The sequence below is a fragment of the Protopterus annectens genome, chromosome 1.part2 (assembly GCF_019279795.1).
Source record: "Protopterus annectens isolate FY-2018-M chromosome 1.part2, PAN1.0, whole genome shotgun sequence".
NCBI lineage: Eukaryota > Metazoa > Chordata > Ceratodontiformes > Protopteridae > Protopterus > Protopterus annectens.
Genome location: NC_056727.1, coordinates 1164705829 through 1164725175, shown reverse-complemented (window position 1 = coordinate 1164725175; position 19347 = coordinate 1164705829).

Genomic DNA, 19347 nt, shown 5'->3' with positions numbered 1-19347 from the left:
GTTGGTTTAACAGGGTTTGTGTGGATATGGCTGCTCTACATGATTTAATATGTCATGACAGTGTTATGTGGTTCATAGGTTCATAGGTTGGTACTAGGCTATCGGTCCTAGGGCTTATACAAGCCTAGCCATAACAATTCCCTGGCTATTTCTTCCCATACTATTTACTTCCCTGGACCCCTGTCTATCAGGGCAACTGATCTGAACCCCGGGGTGAATTTCCTTTCTCCCATCCAATTGTCAAGGTTCCTTTTGAAGAGGGGCAAAGAGGTACTCTGCTTGACATGTATGGGCAGTCTATTCCAGAGTCTGGGGAGACTCTGGGTCAGGAACCTATCCCTCCAGCATGTTTTGTTTATTGTGATAACAAGGTTTAGATCCCTGGAGTGTGTGGCTCTAAGGGATTGGGATTTCTTTAAGTGTAGCATGTCCAACAGCTCTGAGTTTGACATGGCCTTGTATGTTAAGCAGAGATCGCCTCTGAGTAGACGATATGCGACAGAGTATAGCTGGAGATTTTTAAGGCGGTCAATGTAAGGCATCTGCTTTAGGCCTGAGATTCTTTTAGTGAGGTATTTCTGTGGCCTTTCCAGTTGTTGCAGATGTCTTGAGAGGTACATACCAAATGGGGCATTGTATTCTATAATGGGTCTAATGATGGATGAGTACAGTGGGACAATGACCTCCTTTTTTCTAGATGAAAAGCCCTTATTGATGAGGTGTGCAACATAGAAAGATTTCCTGACTGTTGTGTGATGTGGTAATCGGAGGTGAGACCACTGTCCACCTGTGTCTCTAAGTCTCTTATCACACTTTCAGTGTATAGTGTATTGCCACCTATGTGGTAATTCATGGGTACATGCTTTTTCCTAAAGGGGATAACTATACATTTCTTGGCACTGAGCTTGAGCCCATGGCTCTGGCACCAAGCATCTGTTTCTGTAAGGCCCTTCTGCAGAGTATCCACATCATTTGGGGATTCAGTAATGGCTCCTAGTTTGCAGTCATCTGCGAAATTTGTTAGCCAGAGTCCCTTAGTCTTGGCCTGTACTTCAGAGAAGTAGATGCCAAACAAGAGTGGTCCCAGGACTGAACCCTGAGGTACTCCACTTGTCACTTGTCTGGAGCTGGATTTGGAGTCGGCTACTTTTACAGTGTAGGTTCTGTCAGTAAGCCAGTTGGCAACCCATCAAGTAACATAGGGATTAATGCCTAGCTTAGTAAGTCTATCTATGATTCCAGAGTGGGGGATGGTGGCAAAGACCTTGGCAAGGTCCAGATAGGCTGTGTGGGCAGACTTACCCTTGTCCACGGCTCTGGAGACGGATTCAAAGAAGTCAGTCAGGTTCAGGAGACAAGACTGGCCCTTCATGAACCCACACTAGGTGGGGTCCAGTGTTTGAAGGTTGCCAATGTCTTTGTTTATAAGGTCCATGATAATAATTTCCATGGCCTTGCAGATCAGGCTCATCAGACTGATGGGGCAGTAGTTTCCGGGATCCAAGGTGGATCCCCCTTGTGGAGTGGGATAACTGTGGCTGTGTGCCACTTAGTAGGCATGAAGCCTGAGGGGAGGCTATGATTAAACATGACACTTAGTTGAGGTGCCAGTTCATTTTGTAGTTCATGTAGTACACAGCCCAGGATGTCATCTGGTCCCATGGATGCTGTATTCTTAGCTTTGGAGAGTGTGCTATTTACTTGTGTGGCCATTATTACTGGAATTTGGCAATCTTCCAGTATTAAGGTGGACCATTTAGGGGGTGATAGGGGGGTGAAGTTGGCACTGAATTGATCTGCCAGGATATTGGCAATATCCTTAGGATCAGTATATTTAATGCCATTCTGTTGTAGTTCAGAGCAGATCTGAGCATTGCCATTTAGATTCTTGACATAGTTATAGAATGCCTTGTGGTTGTCTTTGGAATCTTTGGCAATTTTATTTTCATAACTAGATTTTATGAGGGATCTCAACTTCTTACTGAGGCTGGTAAGGGAGCTTTTTGCATCCTGGGAATTTCCTCTTTTCTGCTATAGTTTCTTCCTTTTGTTATAAGGGTTGTTTATGGCAGAGGACCACCAGATTGACTTCCTTTTCTTGGAAGAGAGCATCTTGGTTCTATTTGGGATGGCACGATTCATGCACGAGTGGATGTGCTCATACAGTGCCTTAGTGTAGGATTCTACAGTCAAACTTTCAGTTCCCGTCTGCATGGGTGTCATGATGTCTGTCACTTCTGACTTGAGTAGCATGAAGTTGGCTTTGGAGAAGTTTTTTATGGAGGTTTCCTTACTGGGAGAGGGTGGGATGTGGATGTTAAGGGTGATTAGCTTATGGTCAGACCTGACCAATGACGTGATGAGCATAGGTGCGGAGCATCAATTTCCCATGTTGGTAATGACCAGGTCTAGGATATTGGAGCCCCTGGTGGCACTATGGATTAGTTGATCTAGGGTGTTGGAATTTCTGAATTCCAAGAACCATTGGGCAAAGGTGTTGGCACATGACTGGGTTGGGGAAACTCTCACCTGGCTATCTGCAGACTGGCCACTGTTTGGAGTCTTACATGTGTTGTGTTACTCACACATTTTCTATCTTTAGAAATGCAGTAGCATACTCTGAGGATAGCAGTCAGTACATGGTGACAGCCATGTGAGTTACTGACTTCATATCCCTCAGAAGACATATGTCACAATAAACCCTGTTACACCAGTAAATGTATGGGTTTATCACAGCCACATGCCAATATTGGCCCTCCAGCCACAACTCTGTCAACCTTTGTACATATGTCATGCAGTAAGAGGTGGATATGTGCAGTACATCATTATTTACTGACATCATACCTGTTAACAAGCCAGTGAGATATCAGACTGCTAGACATGCCATGTATAGTAGGGGTTATATTTGAGGACATAACCTGAGCATTCTGTTGTAGTGTGTAAGTAGTGAGGTCTGTGCACTTATGGTGATTGTTGACAGAGTGTGTATTATGTACCTTGGCCTGTGTACAGACTGTGGTAGATGTCATTGTTCTTGGTCCTGTTCTATGTGATGTTGCATGCTGCTCCAGTGTATCGACATACATAGTTGTAGGGCCAAACCGATACATGTCCCATACCACAGTCAGGCATTGGAATACACTGTGAATTGGAAAAGTATATGTAGGGTTAGTGTGTGAGTGGCACATATGAAGATGGTGTTGTTCACACAGTCCATATACTGTAATATTAAGTATGCTTACCATATGAGACTGTGGCTGTGTTCAGATTGGTTGTGGGTATGCATTTCCACACAGGTATCTGTTACTCCATGCTGTTACATGCCTGGAGAACCTGCTATATCTGCAGGTACATGTGTATTCCCCCATAAGAAATGTAGGCCAGTGTTGTGGCAGTCTGCCTGGTAGTTTGCACAGTGTTTTGTGACATGCCTAACAGCTCAGTGTATTTACCCAGTGTGATGTTATGTGTAGATATTTGCAAGAAGTACTGTTGGCAGGCCTCCATAACTGTTGTGTATTTCTGACAAAGCAGTGGGATGCTGTACAGATGTATGTCACTAACTAGTGAGTAGTATGTGGGCTTCTGACCTCTGCTCTTCCAGTTATTATGAGTCAGGACAGACAGGAGTGTGTGAATGCATAAACTGTGTGAGCTTATCTGTTCCAGTATTTTCGTGATATCCCCATTTATATAGCTGTAAACATCCACTTTGTCAGGCTTGGTCCACACATCTTGCACCAAGGGGTGCTGTGTATACATCTGGACTGACCAGAGTGTATCAGACTGTCCAGATTTATTGGTCATATCTCTGCGGTATTCCACAGGATCATTAATGTGATTTGTGTGGTACTGTACTATGATGATTTTATGATCTTATGATGTCTGTCAGTAACTGATGGCGTACATGCCGATATCAGATGTTACTTCCCAAACAGCATTTCTGTTAACACAACCCCTGTCTACATTCATACCTGCACTACTTATATGACATCACATTGCATTAAGAAGTTGTGACTATTGGTGCTGAGGTATGACTCCACTACATGTTATGCACATATGTTATACATATACATATATATATATATATATATATATATATATATATATATATATATATATATATATATATATATATATATATATATATATACACACACACACACACACACACACACACACACACACACACACATATATATATATATATATATATATATATACACACACACACACACACACACACACACACACACACACACACATACATATATATATATATATATATGCATAGTTATATATACACATATATATATATAAACACATATATATATATATATATATATATATACACATATACATACACACACATATATATATATATATATATATACATGTTTACATATATGCAGATATATATATATATATATATATATATATATATATATATAGATATATATATATATATACATATATGATATATATATATATATATATATATATATATATATATATATATATATACACACACATCTCTCTCTCTCTATATATATATATATATATATACACACACACACACACACACACACACACACACACATATATATATATATATATATATATATATATATATATATATATATATATATACAGATAGAGCTATATATGACCATATATATAACATAATATACAGATGCATATCAATATATATATATATATATATATATATATATATATATATATATATATATATGTGTATATCTACATATGTATATATATATATATATATATATATATATATATATATATATATATATATATATATATATATATATATATATATATATATATATATATATATATATATATATATATATATATATATATATATATATATATATATACATATATATATATATATATCCTTGTTATGTGTAAACATGACTGTTGCATATACCTTCCCAGATGTATCACAGCGTATTTATCTGATATGTGCATATTTAGATACAAAAACATGCTTGATTCAACACTAATATCATTAAAAAGTACTACACAATTGTAGAAGTCAGAGAAGTTTTTCACCACTATTCCATATGTGTATTGACAGATATATTGAAAAAACAACAAATGCCTTCATAGCTGTGATGACTTAGTGGTTAACTGCTCTGTCTATACTGTACAGGACCCTGGGTTCAAGACCTGGAAGGGCTGTTTATTTTGTTGCTAGGCAGAACAAGGACTGTTGGATACAGAGAGATTAAGGCAGTTTTGACCAGCTTTAAGTGGGTTTGTGTGGGTTTGCATGATAGTAAGCACTGCTAATGTACACTTAAACATGTAGGCACTTACACCATTTCAGCTTCGCTTACCAGTGCACAAATCAGCTTAATATTTATATTGCAGCAATTCTGAAACCTGCTAAACAGGGCTCAGACCTGGTAACCGGTGATCACATTCCAGTCTGATGAAATAGCAGGGTAATGACATCTTTAATAAGTGTATTTAATTCCATGTACATAACATGCATCTATGTGCTGTCATTACAGGGAAGGGGTGTGCTACTGTCTGGGACACCTGAGTATATATGGCTTGTACAACACTCTTTTCCATTTGAATGTGTTACGTACATGGGTAGTAGCCCAGGTTATATGTAGTCACACTGGCATGTGGTGTATCATTACGTTACTACTGTTGACAGTGCTTTCCCAAGTAAGAGTAGATTGCAGATTGTAGTACTGGAACCAAAAATCCTGCATGCAAAGTTGAACTCTGAGTCCTCACAGTTGTGTTTTTGGTGTGTGAGCTATGTGTCATTAAGTTTTTCCTATTGGATATTGATCTGACATGTTGATATTAACTGTAGACTACTGTGCATATAGTACATGTCATAGAGGTCTGCTGTCATGTAGTAAAAGCATACCTATCAGTATCAGATGTCTATCTGTCAACACATTCATCCTAATGCATAACCAGTTGGCTAGCTGATGTCTGTCTGTCCTCTGTACAGATGTGCAGATGTCAGGTATCCATCTTGACTGCTTACAAGCAGTCTATGCTTGACTGACACTGACATGTCTGCCCAGCTGTGTTATGAATGCCAGAGCTAGGAATCCCCACCCTGTACGCACCACATGCCATGGATACCTCAACTACACTACAGCAATCAACAGAACATGCTTGGGTACAGGTCTCCAAGACAGATACTGACCACGTTGTGTAATACATGTTGTATACATGTCAGTTGGAGCACCTCACTGGCTCTCTGCAAAGGCAACCAGATGATTGGATGTTACATTTAACTCTCACCCTGAGGATCACTCCCATGGCATTAGTTGATAGATGGCCTGCTGGCAAATGGCAGGTAGCATGATACCACTGTACCCATATCTGCTACTCTTCCCATCTTTCCATGGACAATATCCTGGTAACACCTATGAACACCTGCACATATGGATCCCAGTACTGACAAATGTGTTAGTGTGCATTATTGAGAATAACAGTGTCTGTGTGTTTGTAAACCTCTAGTTCATAATACCCTGAGGAACTTCACACCCACCGCACCCCCATTGCCATAGTTAGATATGGCTGCTGCTGTAATGGACATTACATTGTTACACTCTTCACCCTATGGGCTACCTGGAGATTGCAGTACCTGCACAACACCGTTGTGCAAATGGGTAGATAGGCATGGGTTATCCTCTGAGTTCTGGCAAGTGTGTGTATGTGTGCAAGTGTGTATATTTGTAGGATAAAGCATTTTGAGGCCACATTCTCCTAATACAATACACCTTGACACACAGTATAAGGGATAGTGATGTTGCTGACCATAGGAGAGCCATGACAAAGCATCACCCTACTATCCTTGTGCCATGTGCAATAGATGCATAGCCCTGTAGTAGCACTCTTGAGATAAACAATGGGTTGTATTGTAGTAATAGTCAATGTGTGAGGGTGGGTATGTCAGAGTATCATCATGGGTTTCAGTGAGTATAATATCCAATGTGGGGTATGGGTGCTGGGTATACTGTCTTTACACCATGGTATCCCCAGTACATGTCCCAAGGTCCACTGTATAGAGACCACTGTCACCATCAACCATACAGGTAACTGATTACACTATCCAGCCCAATGATGCATGTGCTGTGTGCAACATATCTTAACAGAATGGACACACTGACAAGGTAGATAGCACTGATAAACCCAGGTCTCTCAAATGTGTGTATGACTGTTATGTGTTTGGCATTGTGTATATGACAGTATGTCACAATATGTATTGTTCATAAACAACCAGTACATCCCCCATTACCATACCGTACAGAGCCTGTGGATGTTCTTCATGTAACATGTAACCTGGAGCACACCTCATCCTAAAAGCTGTGTGGTTTGTGCAATTAAGGCCACACACATTAGTAGCACTAAGTACCTAGGTAGGGGTTCTAGTCCCAATGTTGCCAAGTAAGAGTGTGTTGTGTGTGTGTGTGTGTGTGTGTGTGTGTGTGTGTGTGTGTGTGTGTGTGTGTGTGTGTGTGTGTGTGTGTGTGTGTGCGCGTGCATGTGCGTGTGTGTGTGTGTGTGTGTGTGTGTGTGTGTGTGTGTGTGTGTGTGCGTGTGTGTGCGTGTATGTGTTTGAAGGGATCTACTTCAGTTTGAAAAATTTACATGTCCCAGGAGGTCATCTGTCTGAGAACTGACTGGAAAATGCTAAAATTTCACAGATATCATCTTATGGAAATTCATTCCATCAAAACTAGTAGTAAATGTATAAATGCCGTCTTCCCCACTGTATATCTGTACAGCGATACTGGGGTTGGTATATATAGCTGGGTGTGGATCTTGGTGACACAGCCACCATCACTGCAGTTATTGTTGAGTGTATCCCCCCACTTAGTAGGCTGTAATACTGTACAGTTCATGTTAACAGGTTAAGTAGTTGTCAATCACACTATCTGTGGTTCTACACCACCCCACACCCTACAAAAGGTAGGGCTGTGCCACCCACACAAGCGCACCTATGTTTACCAAGCTGAGGATTGCACTACACTGGGGAAGGGAACATATACCCTGCCACTACCATTATCAATGACATTAAACTAGCAGACTGATTATTTCCCAATGTGGTTTTGTACCTATTCTGTCTTGGTGGAATTACATAGGCTAAAATGGGTTCCTTGCAAAAGTACATGCATCCATGTGTTCAGAATTCTCTGTGTATTGCATCAACACCAATGCCTCTGTGTCTGTGTGAGTGTGTGTGCATGTATGCATGTGTGCGTGTGTGCGTGTGTGTGTGTGTGTGTGTGTGTGTGTGTGTGTGTGTGTTATACACAAACATGTGGTGTGTACCACCCAGTACACTTACCATTGTCCAATGTAGAAGGGCTGCTCACATCAGCTCCCATGCACTCACCTGTATACAACCCCTCAGACCTATCAGGCATGTGTCACATGCAGTAACTCTTATACAGACATGTGACTTGTGTTCAGCTGTACCCAGGATATGGTACACTTAAGGTGTCACCACAATGCCATACCCCTTGTAAGAAACAATAGCAGACCAACCTCCTGTTGACACATAGAAACCTACACTGTCCTGTCCTATGCCACCACCCATCAACTGTTCCGCATTAATGGCCACTGGTGATGGGGTATGTATAGGTAATGTGACTGTGTGCAGGGATGGGGTGGATAACAGTGGGATGTCAAACGATGGCACAGCTTCAGCCCCTGACAACTCTGCCTGTGTCTCAACACAGCTATCATCATTGTCAGTGTCTGTATGGACAATAACATCAGTTTGCCTGCAGGAGGGACCCTGACCCACCTCGCCACATGCACTGCAGCTATAGTCAATCCTTGTTACCAACATTATAACTTTCTGTGATGCATGGGTTGTGTTAGTAGGTGATGCCCCTTTCCCTGGAACACACTGCACCCATGTACACAGTATTGCTGTGCACCTGTTCAGCACCCTGGCATGTACTGTGCACCATTCCTCACAGGTGTACATGCCATTGCTGAATGTGTATATGTATGTAATTTATGTTTGGTCTACTGCTCATATCCCCTATGCATTTGTCCGACACATACTTGGGATGATATGTGGACAGATGTCAATAGTGAATGCCTGATGTCTTATTTGTAGATCTCATCATAAGCTGTGCATGTATGACCAATAAAATACAATTACGCTGACAACCTTCAAATCTTACTGTGGCTATGAGGAGTGTACACACCCTTATTGACATGGTACCCTCTTCCCTGGTATGCCATGGGGCCACAATACTGCATATGTTAACATTGCATGAACCTGATATGTGACATATGACCTGTGCAATCAAATGCATTATCAAACAAAATGTGTTAGTTGTGCAGATGCTGACTGAGATGCATACAATCTGTGGGTGCATAGGTGCACACACCCTTAACATGATGGTTTGTTGCACCAACTGTTAAGTGTACTATAGCAGTCACTATTCCTGGAAGGGGTATACTAGCATGGCCCATCTGCACTTGCCAGTATTTGGTCATTCTGCCCTACAAATGTCCCCCAACTCTGCAAGATTGCAAGGTCAACTCATGTGCACAGCCCTTGGAGGTCACACAGTGCCTTCACTATTGCTGTGGTGTCAGGGTTATATATGCCACAATTCATGACCTTGACTCTGTGCAGATACAGCAATTCTTAACAAGCTTTGGATGTCTGCTTCAATTCACTGTTGTGTTTCAGGATGACACCCCTCCCCATCCTTAGCCATTTTGCAGATGCTTGACAACTATGGGCTATACATGAGTGTCATTTTGCAGTGTCCCAAGTTCAGAACACCATGTGTACCGACCTAGTCCCTGCTAATGAATGACAAATATACAGGTTTACACTGGCACCAGCAAGGTACAGATGGGGATAGTGGCCCTGAGGTGGAGTGATGTGTTGCTTGTGCAGCACATGTATCTTAATTGATACTATCTGTAGGTTTCAAACTAGGTCTTGGTAAACCATTACACATTGCAACACATGCCTTTGGGGGACTTTTTATGTTATGCATTTGCTACCTGTAGAGAGCCCTGGCTGATGTTTCCTGTGGAACAACTGTCCCATCTGATTACCCTAACCCATGGGCCACACTTATGTGGAGTCCAAGTGATTGTCAAAAAAGGTACTGCACAGTCAGTACTTGCTAGACATTTCTGCCACTCCCTCAGTGTTGCGGCATGTTACTAGGCAACCTCCATGACCAGTTTGCAACATGTGTCATCATCTGTCTTGGTTCATAGGTTCATAGGTTGGTACTAGGCTATCAGCCCTAGGGCCTATACAAGCCTAGCCATAACAATTCACTGGCTATTTCTTCCCACATTATTTACTTTCCTGGACCCCTGTCTAGCAGAGTGACTGACGTGATCCCTGGGGTGAATTTCCTTTCTCCCATCCAATTGTCAAGGTTCCTCTTGAAGAGGTCCAAAGAGGCACTCTGCTTGACATGTATGGGCAATCTATTCCAGAGTCTGGGGAGTCTCTGGGTCAGGAACCTATCCTTCCAGCATGTTTTGTTTATTGTGATGACAAGGTTTAGATTCCCGGAGCATTTAACTCTGAGGGATTGGGATTTCTTTAAGTGTAGCATGTCCAACAGCTCTGGGTTTGGCATGGCCTTGTATGTTAAGCAGAGATCGCCTCTGAGTAGACGATATGCGACAGAGTATAGCTGGAGTTTTTTAAGGCGGTCAGCGTAGGGCATCTGCTTTAGGCCTGTGATTCTTTTAGTGAGGTATTTCTGAGGCCTTTCCAGTTGTTGCAGATGTCTTGAGAGGTACATACCAAATGGGGTGTTGTATTCTATAATGGGTCTAATGAGGGATGAGTACAGTGGGACAATGACCTTCTTTTTTCTGGATGAAAAGCCCTTCATGATGAGGTGTGCCACATAGAAGGATTTCCTGACTGTTGTGGCGATGTGGTTATCGAAGGTGAGACCACTGTCCACCTGTGTCCCTAAGTCTCTTATCACACTTTCTGTGTTTAGTGTACTGCCACCTATATGGTAATTCATGGATACATGTTTTTCCCAAAGGGGATAACAATACATTTCTTGGCATTGAGCTTGAGCCCATGGCTCTGGCACCAAGCATCTGTTTCTGTGAGGCCCTTTTGTAAAGTATCCACATCATTTGGGGATTCAATAATGGCTCCCAGTTTGCAGTCATCTGCAAACTTTGTTAGCCAGAGTCCCTTAGTGTTGACCTGTACTTCAGAGAAGTAGATGCCAAACAAGAGCGGCCCCAGGACTGAACCCTGAGGTACTCCACTTGTCACTTGTCTGGAGCTGGATTTGGAGTCGGCTACTTTTACAGTGTGGGTTCTATCAGTAAGCCATTTAGCAACCCATTGGGTGACATAGGGATTAATGCCCAACTTAGTAAGTTTATCTATGATTCCAGAGTGGGGGATGGTGTCAAAGGCCTTGGCAAGGTCTAGATAGGCTGTGTGGACTACCTTACCCTTGTCCATGGCTCTGGAGACTGATTCAAAGAAGTCAATCAGGTTCAGGAGACAAGATCGGCCCTTCACAAACCCAAACTGGGTGGGGTCCAGTGTTTGAAGGTTGCCAATGTCTTTGTTTATAAGTTCCATGATAATACACTCCATGGCCTTGCAGATAAGGCTTGTCAGACTGATGTGACAGTAGTTTCCGGGATCCAAGGTGGATCCCCCTTGTGGATTGGGATAAATGTAGCTATACGCCACTCAGTGGGCACGAAACCTGAGGTGAGGCTATGATTAAACATGACACTTAGGTGAGGTGCCAGTTCATATTGTAGTTCATGTAGTACACAGCCCGGGATGTCATCTGGTCCCATGGATGCTGTATTCTTGGCTTTAGAGAGTGCGTTTTGTACCTGTGTGGCCGTTAATACTGGAATTTGGCAATCTTCCGGTATTGAGATGGGCCATTTAGAAGGTGAGAGGGGGGTGAAGTTGGCACTGAATCGATCTGCCAGGATATTGGCAATATCCTTCGGATCAGTATATTTAATGCCATTCTGTTTTAGCTCAGAGCAGATCTGAGCATTGCCATTTAGATTCTTGACATAGTTATAGAATGCTTTGTGGTTGTCTTTGGAATCTTTGGCAATTTTATTTTCGTAACTAGCTTTGGAGGATTTTATGAGGCATCTCAGTTTCTTACTGAGGCTAGTAAGGGAGTTTTTTGCATCCTGGGATTTTCCTCTTTTCTGCAAAAGTTTCTTCCTTTTGTTGTAAAGTTTGTTTATGGCAGGGGACCACCAGATTGGCTTCCTTTTTTTGGATGAGAGCATTTTGGTTCTATTTGGGATGGCACGATTCATGCATAAGTGAATGTGCTCGTACAGTGCCTTAGTGTAGGATTCAGCAGTTGAACTTTCAGTTCCCGTCTGCATGGGTGTCATGAAGTTTGTCACTTCTGACTTGAGTAGCATGAAGTTGGCTTTGGAGAAGTTTTTTATGGTGGTATCTTTACTGGGGGGGTGGGGGTGGGATGTGGATGTTAAGGGTGATTAGCTTATGGCCAGACCTGACTAACGAGGGGGTGACCATAGGTATGGAGCATTGATTTCCCATGTTGGTAATGACCAGGTCTAGGATATTGGAGCCCCTGGTGGGACTATGGATTAGTTGATCCAGGGTGTTGGAATTTATGAATTCCAAGAACTGTTGCGCAAAGGTGTTGGGACATGAGTAGTTTTCCCTGTTAATGGCAGGGTAGTTAAAATCACCCAGTATTAGGGTGTTTGGTTCTATCTTAATATTTTCCAGTATGTTTAGAAAGGTGTAGTGAGAATCTTGGGGTATGGTGGGGATCTGTAGCAAGCTACAATTTGGATTGCAGTCTTACCTAGTGTTAGTTGCACTTGGAGAATTTCAGACACATTGTGTTGGCCAACTAGCCTGGTGGTGTGAATATCCTTGGTGAATATTGACACTCCTCCACCTTTAGTGTTTCGGTCCTGGTTTGGTGGCCGAAAAGTGTGGTAATAGTTGTAGCCTGGTATTGCAGGGGGTGCTCTCTGGAGCCTTGAACCAGGTCTCAGTTACTGCACAGATATCGATGTTCTCCATTTTTAGGAGTGCCTCGAGAGAGTGCATTTTGAGGTTTAGACTTCTAGCATTGAGTAGCATTGCCTTCAAATTTTGCATGCTTGTACCTGTTAAGGTGGTGGTTTTGTCCTTTGAAGTTTGCCTAAAAAAGGCACTATAGGGGTGGCAAGAGCCTTAGCCAGTAACCTGAATCCCAGGGGCGACAGGTGCTGACCATCTCTGGCAAAGCATCGTGGTCTGTCAATCATGTCGTCCCAGGCAGACAGATACTGGATCCCCTTTGAATGACACCATAAGCTTAGCCAATTGTTGAAGTCAATCATTTTATCCTTATATTGTGGTATAATTCTGGGCAAAGGCAGGATGCTACTCAGTGCTAGGGTCATACCTGCCTGGGCCACATGATCCGAGAGCTCTTCCATGTCTCTTTTCATGTAGTTCAGGGAGGTACGTCTCAAGTCATTCACTCCAACATGGACAATGACAGAGTCATATTTGTACTTGTTGTGGAGTGACTTGAGTGCATGCGTTATGTGGTGGATCCTGGCACCCGACAGGCAGCTGACTGTAATTTTCTCCTTATTCAACCTGGTGAGAGGGACATCAGTGTGCCGGACTATAGAGTCACCTATGACTAAAGTATTAGGTACATTGTCTTGCCTTAGAGGCTGTTGCTGGGTGGCACACTGGTGTTGTGAACTATGTGACACATTGGTTGTGATTGGTGTTTGTTTGGTTTCAGCTTCAGAGGTCTTTGTTGCTTGGGCAGGTTACAGTTAAGGGCCTCTGCATATGTGGATTTAGTGTTGCTATATGTGGGTGTTGGTGGTGTGGGTTTAGAAGGGCTATGTGTTGCTTGAGGTGTAGTGTGGGTGTTAACCTTCTCCTCTTGACTGTTTAGCACAATCTTGGGTGGAGAGAGCTTTGCTTCCATTTTGGCTATGTAAGTGCATCTGTCATAGATTGTAGTGTTGGGTAGTGGGAGGAGAGGGTTGTCTGTGTACATGAGGCAATTGCTGCATTGCCCCAGTATGCCCAGATTCACCAGGTGGACAGGAGAAATCACCTGAAGCTGACCCTTGGACATGCCTGGTTTGGGGCTTTTTTTTTTTTTCTTTGTAAAGTATAGGAGCTGTTTCCTTAGCAAGGTACTTTGCAATTATAGGCTGTTTAGTGCCTACTATTAATTTCTCCTTGTTAACTCATTCACTCCAGAGCAGCTCAGGAAAAGCTGCCTGCTGAATTCCACCATAGAAACAACAGAGCAGCCTGAGCTCATTTTCAGAAAATCCATTTGTAATACTATACAGAAAACAAATGCTCATAACTCTTTAACTATAAGAGCTACACTAAAAATGTAAACGCGAAAGTTGTTCAGCAGACACTGACCTTTCCAACAGTGTAAATGTTGATAGTGCATATCAAAGTCATAATGAAATATTTGGCAAGGAATGCTGATATTGTGCATTTTTTTAAATTTTTTGGAAAAGCAAAGCACAATATCTTGGTCTATGTACCATGCAGACCCATACAATTTGAATTTAATTTGTTAGTATGAATGTCAGCTTTAAAATGATACTTTAACCATAACTGTGTGACACTCCTTTCATGAGATATTCACAGAAATATGATTAGTATATTATTTCTCATAATTGATAAATAAACAAAGCATAATATCTCATCACCTGTAACAGACAGAGCCTACATATCAGTGTAGAAGTTGTGCATCTGAATGCCAGCTTCAAAATGACGCATCATTTGTGTGATTACCATGCTCCCTCGCAAAGATATGGGCATAATAATGAGAAGTATTGTAAATGTATAATTTTCATATTTGTACAAGACTAAACAAACTGTAATATCTGTACGTGTTTACAGTGCCTAGACACAGTTCTTTTACCATGTTGTAAGGAGTAACACTGTCTTCAAAATGATGCATTACTTCACACAATGTGGTGCTCCCTTGCAAAGTTATTTACCAAAATATGAAAAAAATCATAATTTCCATAACCTAAGTCAGAAACAAACTCTGTTATCTGCCTATGAGTACAACATACACGTACCATTCTTTTACCATGTTAGAACTATAAATAATCTTTTCAAAATGAGGTATTACTTAGCACATTCAGATGCCCCCTTGCCAAGTTATTTACCAAAATATGAAAAAAAAATCATAATTTTCATAACCCAAGTCCAAAACAAACTTTGATATCTGCACATGTGTCAAACATACAGGCACAATTATTTTACCATGTTAGAACCAGCAATACTGTCTTCAAAATGAGATATTACTTGGCACATTCAGATGCTCCCTTGTAAAGTTATTTACCAAAATATGAAAAAAATATTAATTTCCATGACCATAAGTCTCAGACAAACTTTGATATCTGCACGTGTCAAATATACTGGCACAATTCTTTTACCATATTAGAACCAGCAATACTGTCTTCAAAATGAGATATTACTTGGCACATTCAGAAGCTCCCTTGCAAAGTTATTTACCAAAATATGAAAAAAATCATAATTTCCATAACCTAAGTCCGAATCAAACTTTGATATCTGCTTATGAGTACAACATACAGGTACCATTCTTTTACCATGTTAGAACTATAAATAATCTTTTCAAAATGAGGTATTACTTAGCACATTCAGATGCTCCCTTGCAAAGTTATTTACCAAAATATGAAAAAAATCATAATTTCCATAACCATAAGTCTCAAACAAACTTTGATATCTGAACATGTGTCCAACATACAGGCACAATTCTTTTACCATGTTGGAACCAGCAATACTGTCTTCAAAATGAGATATTACTTGGCACATTCAGATGCTCCCTTGCAAAGTTATTTACCAAAATATGAAAAAAATAATAATTTCCATAACCATAAGTCTCAGACAAACTTTGATATCTGCACATGTGTCAAACATACTGGCACAATTATTTTACCATATTAGAGCTAGCAATACTGTCTTCAAAATGAGATATTACTTGGCACATTCAGATGCTCCCTTGCAAAGTTATTTACCAAAATATGAAAAAAAACATAATTTCCATAACCTAAGTCCAAAACAAACTTAGATATCTGCACATGTGTACAACATACAGGCCCAATTCTTTTATATGTTGGAACTATCAATATTATACATATACACATACAATACATATTCGATTGTACATGCTAGCACTCTCCTGAAACAGTTCTTTCTCAGCATCTTCACCAGCTTCTTACCACAGTTATTTGCCAAACTCATAAAAATATATTTTACACAACACATTTCATAATAGAGTTGTACTTACCATACTGGTCCCTACTTGGTCATGGGTGTTTTCCATTCTTCTCACAAGCTGCATATTTCCAATCCTGCATAGCTCTCCTCACACCATTGTGGATGTCAGTCAATAACAAGGCAATGCCTTCCTCAGTTAGGTGAACGCCATCCCTTCTGAACAGGTGAACATCTTTTGTGGTGATGCTGTCAGGACAGATTGTAGATCCACCGACCACACAAAATGACAACGTGGCCACCATAACTGCAGGTGTTCAAAAATTGCTCTGATTTGAAACCGCAGCCTTCCCAGTGTTTGACTGATGACAGTGTCAGAATGTGGACAAACCTGTACAGCAAAGAAAATGCAAACAGTTTACTACTGATGTTTGACAGATCTATTGGAAAAGTACATATATATGTATATCATAATGCATTACCTGGTTAGACCATCCAAATCTTCACTCCTATCCACAGGGGCATTATTCTTTTCATAAGGTATATAAGTGGTGATGACGCTGCGGAGGTACATACCTACCACCCGTGAAAACACAAAATTACAAACAACGACTGACAAGAGGGCACAGAAAGGGCACATGTAAAGATAAAAAACAAAGGACTGCAACTCCACTAATATGCCTAGGACAGGCACGGGACTTCAGGCCGTGGGCGTCTGAAGTGTCCCATACCTGTGCTGGCTACCCACTCAGACTGCTGGTAGCAGCAATGACTCCTGATTGCATGCAGTGCCAGCACTCTGCCTTACCTCTACCTTTTCCATGTACATGTGTCCTTTCGGCAATGGTCATAAGGACTGAAAGGGGGGAGCTAATGTAAAGGGTCTTACCCTGACCTACATACATTTACTACACCTGAAGGGAGGGAAACTAAGTGGACAGCTCAACCAAGACAACATGTGAAAAGACTAATTCTGCCCCAGGCTTTGTCTTTTTGCATGTGTCCTTTTCCGGGGGAAACACTGCATCACAGTGGCAGCCCTGAGGCCATTTCTACCTAGGACAGCAGCACAATGGGGCTGAACTGAAGAGTCTCCAAGTTCCCAACTGCAATCCAGGTCAATCACAAGATCCATGGATGGCTGGGTATGCCCCCCGTGATGCACCCACCAACACAAGAGAAGCTGGCATAAATCTCTGAAGAGGAACCATCCTGACCATACTGATATTCATGTGTATGTGTATATGTGCATGTACATTATGTACATACATATATATCGATATACACACATATGCACAGATATATATATATATATATATATATATATATATATATATATATATATATATATATTAAAAACATCAGAGGTTTTGGAGGATAGCTAGTTGATGAAGAATGGAGGGGGTGGCTTGCAATGACTACAAATAGAGAAAAAACACAATCTGGCTTGTGCATTCATCAAAGTGATAACGACTTCTACTAAAAGTGATAACTCACTGCTGTATTGTAACTGCACTTATTGCTAATGTGATAATGACCTTCCTTTTAGTACTGAAAAGTTATGCATGCTCAGACAAAGGTGATAATTGCTGCACATAACCTGTTGACTAGGCATTCATTATATTACCTTGTGCAGCTGTTGTGTAACACAGACTCATTATCAGTAAGGAGAATACCCGAGTAATTCAGTAAAATAGTATAACACTTACATATTACTGAGCCCTTCCTCCCACGTAAATTCCACATGACTGACAAAGCCAGGAAAAATGCACAAAAAATATGGTAGCTCCATGCTGGCAGTTGTCAACAAGTGATAACTTTTATCTCACTCATGCAACTACTAATCACAAATAGAATAATACAAGCAGAAGTGATTTCTTGTCTGCTTATTTTACATTATTTAATTAGTCAGTGGTGTGTGCGATATCTTATATGCTGGCATATTACACTATAATTACATTTCTGTGCTGTATTCTAAGTAATGTAACCATATTTAAATTTCAGACTTAATTTCTATGTTTCCCCACTAACCCCTCCAGTTGTTTGCATTGTGTATGCACAAGCACCAAAATGGCACAATCAACTATTTTGCTCAGTGGTCACATCAGCAGTCAGACCATGTACTTCCCCGATACACAATTAATTATTTCCCCAAGCAACATCCTCATTAGTATGTCCAGGTAATCATGCATCTAAATAAAATGTTTTACCAAACAAGCCTTCAGTAACATTTCCTAGTATGTACTACCACCAGCATGAACACTTCACCCAAGCAACCCCTTCAGTAGAATGTTGAGGAATGCACAATCACCAAACCTAAACGCTTACCCAAACGAAACGCATGTAACATTTCCTAGTATGTACAGCCACCAAAATGAAGAATTCACCCAAGTGAGCCCTTCAATATAATATATGCACAGGCACCAGAATGAAAGATTTTCCCTAAACAACCATTCAGTAAAATTTCCTCCTATGTACAAGCACCAACAGGAAAATCAACCAAAATATAATTTTTCTTGGATGGTTGAAGGGTATGTGCAGTCATCAGTAAAATTATAAAAAATGGACGTAGGACATGTACCATTCCTTTCTTCAAAATTTTAAGTCACCCCAATTCATATCTCATTTATGACAGATTTGCTGTAGTAATCACCACTGGTGCAAAAAAAAACATTTGGTGGGGTTGCTGCCCGTCAACTGACTCACAAGATATTCCCATTCACAACAGCAACATGGATTTCTCACTCTGCTTAGACGTTTCTAAAAATTGTTGAACACTAAGACATGTTACCTAGTCTAGATAGCTTGTCTTCTGATAGAAGACATACTTTACCAGTGATTCAGTACAACACAGCCAGCTCCCAGGATGACAAAATGGCCAGATGGATTAGCCAACAATGCAACATCTTTTCTGTGACACTAAAATATTGATGTATGCACAAGCACCAACATGAAGCATTTCCCTGAACTACCCTTCAGCAATAGCTCCTAGTGTCTGCAATCACCAACATGAAGCATTCACACAAGCAACCCCACATTTCATAAGC